This window comes from Sceloporus undulatus, chromosome 4 (genome assembly GCF_019175285.1).
Source record: "Sceloporus undulatus isolate JIND9_A2432 ecotype Alabama chromosome 4, SceUnd_v1.1, whole genome shotgun sequence".
Classification (NCBI taxonomy): domain Eukaryota; kingdom Metazoa; phylum Chordata; class Lepidosauria; order Squamata; family Phrynosomatidae; genus Sceloporus; species Sceloporus undulatus.
The window spans coordinates 58,628,513-58,638,744 of record NC_056525.1 but is presented as its reverse complement, the minus strand read 5'-3'; the positions used below and the strand labels follow the sequence as shown (position 1 = coordinate 58,638,744).

Below are 10,232 nucleotides of genomic sequence, written 5' to 3'. Positions count from 1 at the left end.
AGAAGGTTCTCTAATGCCTTCATAACTACCAATACTACTACTACTACTACTACTACTTCTTCTTCTTCTTCTTCTTCTTCTTCTTCTTTCCTTCATAACTTCTCAGCAAATTGCCAGCTTTCATAAATAAACTTTTGAGTGCTTCTTTTACCTACCTTGCACATACTGGCTTGTCATGCTTTCAGATCAGCCCAAGATGTGTACATCCAAGTATCTCAAAACTTTTTTTTTTTAACTGAGGCCCACTTCTAGATGGCATGTATTCTTGGAAACACAATTGTGCAGTCATAATCTGGTGCACACTAGCTAGACTCCATAATTATTTCAGAGTAAACTTAAGACTATACCTGTACCTAGATATAGGCCTGGTACAGATGGGCAAAAAGTGCCGTCCTGCAGGCGGGGTGAAGGCTGAGTGTCCCCATGCTCACAGCCCTCCCTGCACTGCCCAGGCGTCATCTTGGTGTGTGTCCATTCAGACAGCACTGCGCCAAAGGGCCGTGATCAAGTCACCTGGCAGCGGCTATGGCGCCGCTTTGCAGGCACAAAAAGGAGACAGAAAAAATGGCTACTTTTTTGTGCTCTGCAGAGGCTGGATCATTGCAGTGGTATGCGTTTGTCGCAGCACCGATCTGGGGCATAAAGGGGCAGCATCTCGCCACCCCTTCCTGCCTGTTTGTACAGGGGCGCGCATATATATATATATATATATATATGTCTGTAGATATTGTATTAAACAGAGTCAAGCTGAATCACTAATCTCTATATACATAACTAGTATTCTTAGGTGTAACTGTGCAAAGTGAATGCAGGTACATTCAATAAACAGATCATGTACAACTGCTGTTCTCATAAATCAGAGATACAAAATCAATATAGCACACAATATTGCATACTGCATACCTAAATAAGCACAGAATTGTGGCTTATAACTGTCTGGAAGTAAACTGAATATTTGTTACAGTGGCAATTCCGGAAAGATTTGGTTCATGCAATATTTTCTATGGATTATGAGGGCGGGGGAAGAACATGATTGTAATAAATATTTGAATAATGGCATGAGCAGCCTGAATTTTGAGAAAATCCTTAGCCAACCACCTAAAATTTAGAAAGTTTCATAAATGTAGTAATGATAAAAGCACTGTCCTTGGGAGTAAGTGTCAGAGCACATAGGAACTAGCTAGAGGCAACACAGGTGGAAAATAAGAAACAGTGAGAGGGGTCTTCTGAGAGAAAATAGTCTGAAGAGCCAAAACATCATAAACATTTCAGTGAGATCTAGCTCACTCTTTCTAAAACCTGTAACTATTGACACTGTAGAATAAAGTGCTTATCATGACATCATCCTTAGTGAAATAAGTACATCTGTCATAACAATTTTTAAAAGAATAATTCCAATTTTGGATAATATTGAAACGCAACCATTGTACAAATTGCAACAAACTTAATGATCAAATAGATTTTTAAATTGCCAATGTCAGTGTCACAAAAATTATTGTCCCTATTTCACAGTTTTAAGATTCCAGTATTAATAGTGCAATTGTACATAACAAGGTATATTAGCTTGGGTGAGACAGTCTGTTTAATTTTTTACAGTTTCATTTTGCAAAGGCAGGTGCTACAAAAGAAATCTGAGTGATTTCCCTTTCCTTGCTTTCATTTCTATTCTTTGTCCATATCCTGTACCTTCCTGCTTGCCATGTAAAAGTGTTCTTTACCGTAAACCAGTTCAGTGACAGTTTTCTTGCAAAATTCACTCTGTCAAAAGATCAGAACAAAGCAGAACATCAGAGAAAGCATCTTCACACTTAAAAAAAAAACTTCTACCCTACAATTGTCAAGTAAATTAAACATTTGGAGACATTCTAGCTTTCAAAAGATTTATATATGTACAAATAATATATCTCTGTGTTCAAAGATACCCTAAAATAATGTTCTGGATTGTTGTTTTCAGGGTTGAAATGCTTCACTTACTACTGACTAAAGGTTGAACAGACAATCTGGTAAAGCTGCCTTTCAGGTGGCATGGGGGTATGGCGTTTAGAAACAACAGACCCCCAAGATGCCTGGAAGCCACCCAGCTGTTTAGATGTGGGTAGCTTCAGGGAGTTTGGAGGGCCTGGCATTTTAGACGCCACACACCCAGAAGCCAACTGCAGCAGGGCAGCTTCAATCCGCCCCAAATAGGAGCGGATCTTCTCCGCTCCTATTTGGGCCAGATTCTGGTCGAATCAGAGCCGCAGCATGTTCTTGCTGCAGCCCCAATCCAGTTTCAGTGGGGGTGACTTGAAGCTGCCCTGTTAGGGTGGTTTGTTTAGCCCCTAACTCTTCCCTCACACCTATACCCATTATTTATTTATTTTGATTATTTATACCCTGCTCTTCAGCCACAAAGGCTCTCAGAGCAGTTTACAAATTGATAATCTGACAATTTTCTGCCCTCCAGTTTATAATCTAAATAGGAAGGGGAAGGGAATACTGAGGGGAGGGGGGACAAAGGGCCTGAACAGACAGGCTAAAATAAAGCTGCTTCAGGTCACTTTGGAATATGCTGTTTAAATGATGCATGCAGCCTAAGAGGCTGGAAGCCATGCCAAAGCCACATTCCTGTTCTAAGAACTAGAGTGCAGCTTTGCCACAACTTTTGGCCTCTTAAGATGTGTGTGTCATTCAAACAGCATACCCCCAAAGTGACCCAAAGCAGCTTTATTTTGGCCTGTCTGTTCGGGCCCAAAGTTCAGCAGAAACTGCTGCTTCTTTTCTCCCTCCAAGACCAAGGTAGTAGCAGTTGGGATGGAGGGAGGGCCTTTCTTCCCCTTCTGGGCCCAGGCATGATGGAGCCATACCTGCCTCTTTTTCTCTTTCTCAGGCCAAGGCAGTGGCAGTTGGAGAGAGGGCTCTTCATCTGCTTCTGGGCCCAGGCATGATGGAGCTCTCTTCTGAGGTGATAGCAACAAACTCATTGTTGATGCTCTTTCATTTCAGAGCATTTCTTTGAGTTGAAACTCTTTGAGTTATTACTATGATTTGTTCTAGATGTGACCAGGAAATTGCATCTCTGATGCATGTACCTGAACCCATAAAAGGCACACCTCTGTTCATATGCTACACAGAATTAATACGTTCTAAAATTGGAAAAGTAGCAACTAGTATGGGGAGCACGTCTAAGCTGTATGGTGATTTTGAGATGGCAACTAAAGCCTGCTCATGTAATTCTGGCAACATGGATGAGGGCTATATCAGTGTCAGCACTTGATTAGGAGTTCTTATACAGCATAGTCTGTAAGTACATATAAATGGAAAGCTGTGATAGTGCATTCTGTTTATACTGTACTGTTCTGCTTATACTGCATGGGGATGGAAAGGTTGGGCTTTTTCAGGCGGTATGAACACATACAGAAAATATTAGAAAGCTGGTCTGCAGAAAATATCAGGTATTACCAATACATATGAAACAAAGCAACATTTTAAGGGCAATGGAGACTGTTTGGTACTGCCTGTCAGCCAAACATATATTTTTTGTCCTGGAAACTCATGGAAAAAATAGTTATGCAATTTTCAGACTGGTATAGGTCAGGGGTGTGCAAAGTGCAGACCATGGGACATAGGTCCCAGGGCCTTTTTTGTGGCCCCCAGGGACCAATACACACACACACACACACACACGAATGTCCCTCCATACATGCAAGTGGGTTTAGAGGACATTTCCACCACATTTTGCAGCCCAATTTAACCCCAAGAGAATCCCTTTGTAGATCCCAAAATATAGTGAAAGTGCCGCATAACCCTCTAGAGGATCCGGGTGGCTACTGCCGACAGAAGCTGCTCTTCTCAGCAGGAGCAATTGCAAGGAGGAGGAGGAGGAAGAGGATGACGATGAAAAGGACTGCTAGGAGGAGGAAGAGGAGGAGGAAGGCAGCAGCAGTGGCAGCTGCAACAGCTTCAGGTACAACGTGACTTTCTGGAGGGGAGGAACCCTCACTTTTGGGCAGCTGCATTCTGGCCTGGCGGGAACTCCCTCAGCTGCCCGAGGGGGTTGCGATGGAGCTGGGACCCCTGCAAGTGTGTTTGGTAGTTAATGGTGGCATAGCCCATGTATGCACCGCCATTGGGGACAACAGGAGCTTGCCATCCGCAGATACTGTAATCTACGGATGGTAAGCCTGCAGATAATGAGACCCCACTGTATACTCTGCTGTTTGCATCTTGTTAGATGGATGTTCCACTGTTTCCATTGAAACTAAGTCTGAAGTAAGAACAGATAGGGTACTGGCATCAAAAGGGCACCTCTTGCTTTGACAGCCGTATCGGAGCAACCCCATTGTTAGATAAGTTAGGTTATTTTCGTAGCTTGACTTTTGTTTGTATTTGAACTTGTCAGAATCTTGTATAACTGTATTCTTTCAGCTCCATGGCAATAAAAAGAAAGACAAAGAAAATGTCTTACCCTGTAAACATTTCAGGCTGATTCAGTGAGGTCAATGACTGAATGCCAGATGAATCCTCATTGTGGCTTCAGACAATTATTGTACTGCTCTTCAGAGTTACAGGTTTGAAACAGCTCAGGAATCTCCTACAGCAACATCATTCCTTTGTCTAGTATGTGACAAAGATAATTAAAATCTGTCTTAATTTCTCCTTTTCTTTTTTCCAAAAAATAAATAAAAATAAAATCAGCCCTCCCCTCCCCTCCCTCACATGACATCATATGTAGCTCATCATTGGATATCTTTGTGGGACAGATATTTCAAATACCCTTGGTACATGGTATAAGAATATAAAGTACTGTGCAAGGAGCCAGACTAGTAAGTCCTACTGAAAAGAGATCATGTCTCCAGTATGGACACTGTACATTGTAAAGCTTTACTGCTCTGTTGCCAAGCTGGTCTTCTGGCAGAGATATAAAAACTAGAATTGTTTAAAGATGGTTTATCTGTATGTCTTGCTGCAGAGCAACAGCAAGACCATAAAATATCAGCACTAACTTTATCACACACCAAGCTTGCAGTATCCAGCCCTCATTCCTACCTTTAAACAGAGTGAAGCACATGCCTCACACAACAGATTTGGGTGGGAAATTTTTAAAAGGTGGTGGTATTCTACTGCTATTTGAAAAGCTGAGGATAAATCTAAATGAGATCTCAAATATTTCTTTGTCTGCAATAGGCAAGGGAAAATTCAAATTACTGTGGGAGGGCAGATTGGGACTGTAGCAGCTAGAGAAAGGGAGTTAATTTTTTTTTAAAAAAAGATAGTTTTCTTACAAATTTGGATCTTAAAAAAAAGAATAATCTGAGTCATGAATATCAACAGTCTCTAAGGCTCAGTGTAATTCAAATTAGGAAACTGCAGAATTGCTATTTTGCCTAGGTATCTTCTAGATCTTCAGTAACATTGATTTTTGCACAGAAAAAAAATGTTTTCTGGACCTCTAAAGTCTCTAGAGGCGGGGAAATACAAAGAAATAAATGTAATCAGAGGCTAATGTCTTCCGCATTTTCCTCTTCCTACTGCCAACACTGATGAGAGCGGCTATCATTCACATAGTGGGTTCATCTCTTCCTGCCAGTGCATCTTCCTGTTCTAATCCATCAAGCTCCATGGGAGAGCTGAAAGGGTGAGGGCAGCATCTCTCTAAGGAACATACAACTAGAATCTCTTTCCCCCAAGACAAACACACTAGGCTCTATAGGAGGGTTGGATACCTGCACATAAGCACAAACAGATTAAAGGGGTAACCAGGAATGGATTTTTCTATAGAATAATGACTGGGCTGCTGTTCAGTCCTGTCTTCAAAACAAATTATTTGGATCTAAAATCTTTAATTCTAAGAGCACGTCTTTTGAATCAGACTCCAGTTTGTAGCATTCCAGATCCCCAAAACAAAATTAAAAATTTCACAAGCTTAAAATCTGCCCATCACACACACTAAAATATACATTCATTCCTGCAGCCCTGCCATCCATTGAAATTTCTACATCTGTGGGATAATTTTTAAAAACACAAATGTGCTAGTAGGTAATACACACATCAGTCCCATCCCCCCCTTCCCACAAGAAGAAAGACCTGTGGATTGGCTGGAGGATTGTCTTGCAAGGGGGCAGAGTCCATGAAAGGGCGCCTAAAGGGATAATAATATCATACCAAGTTACTGTAGCAACAGTTTTCTTCCAACTCAATACAGTTGAAAATAATACACCAAGGGAATGTTTTCTCTCCTCAAACAGCTGTCTCTTGCTCACTGCTGGCCTCTTCCTTTTTCCTCTTCATTTTGCAGAAGCCATGGAGCCCACAAAAGCAAGCAAAAGTGAACTGGGGCATCCCCTAGGTCAGGCAATGGCCAGGAGCATCCAAAAGAAATCTACAGGTGACAAAAGACAGAAAATTGATGTTTTTACTTCACCTTCCAAACAAAACGTTCCTTACTGGCAGTTTACAGGAATGTTACAAAAATTTGCTTCCCTCATCTAGAACCTGTACAAGAGAGATACACCATTGCTCAGTAATAAGAGTACATGTCCTGCATTTAGAAGGTCTGAGGTTTAATATATCATATACAATCTGTATACTGTCATTGATTCTCTGTCCAAGACATTTTGCTACATAAGACAAAACACAACAAAATAAACCTGAGCAAGTACCCCTGCCATCCCATGGGGAAAAAATACCTGGGCTGGCAGGTGAATCCTTTGACATGGCCAGTAAGACAGCATTTTCCACTGCACCTGAAAGCAGCAGTTTAGCTACATGAATGCAGCACAGATCTTGCTGCTATCAATCACTATCTCCTACCTGAAGCAATCATCTCTCCGTCTGATAGTATGGCCAACCCTGCTGCCAGAGATGCTGGGGGAGCCACCACCACTACTACTATACTAGGAAGGATATCACACAACTGAAATTGGATGTATCATCCAATGTCATCCTGAATGCAATCATGCGTATTCACATTATTGTGCGAAAGGTTACCACATGTGATCGCGGGCAGTCCCAACGCACTCCGAATGCAATAACATGTCAATCCACAGTTCTGTGAACTAGCGAAGTCACAAACTCTATTCCTAGGCAACTTCGCACTCAGTGCGCTGTTTGGTGTGATGTGCATGTCTCCTTTGGTCCTTGTCCCCCCCCCCAAATCTGGAAGGGGGGTTTCCCATTAAGCCACGCTGCAATTCCGCTTCAATTTTGCTTCCACTTGTCCTTCAGCATTGCTAACGGGGGCTGCTGCCTGCTAATTAAGAGGCATGGACTGGGAGCTATTGGATAACCATTATATTCACGTTTTAACATGACAAGAGTGAATATATGCTTGTTTTAACGTGAATAGAGTATTTTCTTTCAACCATTCTTTCCGTCCCCCCAACCTCTTTTGTAAATTGTGGGGTTCCTTGGTTCCTCTCTCTCACTTGCCTAAATATGCTATGCTCCAGTCATCTGGAGTCTCACTGAGCATGTGCAAGGGTGCCAATTCGCAATTAAGAACCCACCGATGTGATGACTTACTTCACACAGAATCTGGTCGCATTCGGGGAGGCCATTACAGTGAATTTAAGGTGTGATAAGTAATCACGTAATTGCGTGAATTTTCAAATTGACCTCACTATCTTCTTTTTTGAAATTGAGAGCCTCCCATCCCGTGTGATATCCTCCTCAGTTAACAGAACATCTGACCTGACAAAGAGCAGCAGCTTACATTCCTGGAACCTTAGCCACTGTTGCTTTCTACACACTAGAAACCCATCTTTGGAGATGCTAATATTTTTGTACATAATTTTGTATGGGAAGGATTTATTTCTCAAGTGTTTAATATCAAAAGTATGGTTTTTGACAAAGTTTACAGATGTGTGTGAGTCCTCATATCTCTACTATTAGAAATTAAGCACTGCCTGACTTGCCTTCAGCTCTGTCATTCAACCTTGCTGAGTTCAGTTATGGTTCAATGACTTGCCTGTTCTTTTTGTGGTACAGTTGCAGCTGCAAGGCAACTCGTTTATTTCTGTCTCCCTTTCTCCATTTGTAATGTATGAATGTTTTCACTGTTCTTATTTCATACATTGGCCTGGCAAGCTCTTGTGGCAGAGGATAAGACTCTTAACCTTAAGGCTGTAGGTTTCAGCCCCACATTTGGCTTGAAGATTGATTTCAGAGGGAAGGCATCACATATTATAAAAATCCATGTGAACAATTTTCAAAATGTATAATGAGACATAGATAATAGGTAATATGCTTTATTGTACATTCTGAAAATAGTTCATACAAATATTAACATAACATTTCAGATTCTTCCACGAGTCTTCCCCTGTTGATCCAGTGTTGTTAAAGTACATCCTGTAAATTCATGACTCCCAAAGCAACAGAGAAACAAACATGAGCACAATAGCTTGTAGCTGTGCATTGAAAATGAAAAAGCAGAGTCTAATGTGTGTATTTATGACCTATGACTTAGGAAGAAGAAGGACTGCCATTTCTTGACTCTTTCTTCAGCTATAGCTAGAGAAAAGGATTCCGTGGCCAGCCCAGTCAGATTCTTTACATAGAAAGTGGGTGTCATCCTTCACCTCAGGCAACAAACAAGGATGCCCCTTGAACCAAGAGCTTCAGGGCCAATTTTACCATGATGAAAGAACATGGCAAATTTATGTCTTTGGACTATAGCTCCGAGAATCCTCCAGCCAACATACTGCTGATCATTCTCACTGGAGCATTCCAGGAGTTATGCTCCAAACAAGCAATATTTCTAAGTTCTGGTAACATGGATAGTTGCAGCAGGTTCAACAAAGGATATCCTTTTCTTGAATCCACTTTTGAATCCGTTTTTGTTTTTTGTTTTTAATGACCATTTGCTTTCTAGGGCCAGTACTGGTTTTTGTGGTCATGGAGCCTTCATTGAAGGCCAAATGATTCTTTGGCTCAAGCAAAGGTTGTCAAGCAAAACCAAACACAGCAAGTCCAAATGGTTTGTCTGTGAACACCTCCTCTCTCGCCGCAACTCTGCTGAAGTGAAACATTCCAATCTGTGGATTACCTCAGCCAGATGAAAAAGAAGAAGCGAGAGCCAAAATCCCGTTTGAGATGGTTGCTTTTCAATAGCTCGGCTAGCACTCGGGGCATGATTAAGCCCTCCAAGGTTACAGGGAATATTTGACTGACCTTCCAACTTCAAACACAGCCGCTCAGCATTCATTAAAGAACCCTTCACCACTTCAGAACAGTCAGTTCCACGCAGCAATGAAAATTGCATCACTGGGAACCTGGGAACCGGAGGAGACTAGCTTTGCCCTCTCTGCTTCAGCCTGACCTTGTCTTTTGCAGTGACAGACCCTGACTTTAGAACAAAGCAGCTTCAATACATACAAACCGCAAAAATGCATGGCCTGTTTAATTCACTTCTCCAGCTGCACATTCCCCCTGCCAGCTGTCCTCCGCCCCCACCATGCCACCAGTTTCTCTTGACAGGTTTCTGTATACCTGTCTACCAGCATTCTGTTTAAATAAGAGCCCTGATGCTCTTTCCGAAGCTCACAAAACAGTGACTACAGAGACTCCTTAATGAGCATTCCTGACTGCAAGGTTTTTGAGCAGTCTGCCATCTTTTGCACATCTCTAGGCTGCTTTTATTCTATGAATGGAAGGGGCTTTTCTCAGGTAGCGGTCAAGAGGAGCAAAGTTCAACTAAATGAAGCTGTCAGATGGCAGCCACAAAGTGAGCTCATGCCTCACTTTCTAGCTGCAGCTTTGCCATTAGTGGTTTTTGTAGGTAAATAACATTGCTAGAAGGTGTTAGAATAATACCTTGATCAGCATCAGGCTTCACTGTAGGAAGACAAGGACAAAATAAATGAAGTCCTTCTGTATATAATGCTTCTTTGAATTTCCAGTTGCTGAAGTTTTGCTTTTTTCTTCAGGATCTCAATGTTTAATTGTAAAGCAACAGTGAGCAGATGAATTTATAGCTTTAGTGAAAGCAAGACACTTTAAAAAGAACAAAGTAGAGGAAGAAAAATAAATATGACAAAAAATAGCAAGAATATCACAAATAACCACAGTTTGTTTATTTTTCTAGTTATGTTTATCTTTGGATGATCATATATCTGCTTAATAATCTATGAATGGATCTTTGCCCACGTATGAGTGTAAACATGTACACATAAATATACTTTAAAATGAAATATAATTATTGTCCCCATCTCTGTAAACTATCACAATTATTGTACCTTTTATGAAAGTTGTAT

General features: G+C 41.4%; 1 long non-coding RNA gene across 1 annotated transcript; it reads right to left on the bottom strand.

The window, feature by feature from the left end:
• Positions 1-698: 698 nt before the first annotated feature.
• Positions 699-9,926, bottom strand: LOC121929243. Its single transcript, XR_006103636.1, has 4 exons — positions 9,793-9,926; positions 6,145-6,361; positions 4,448-4,596; positions 699-1,758 (listed from the first exon to the last, which is right to left on the bottom strand). It is a non-coding gene; the product is annotated as an uncharacterized LOC121929243 (long non-coding RNA).
• Positions 9,927-10,232: the final 306 nt, after the last annotated feature.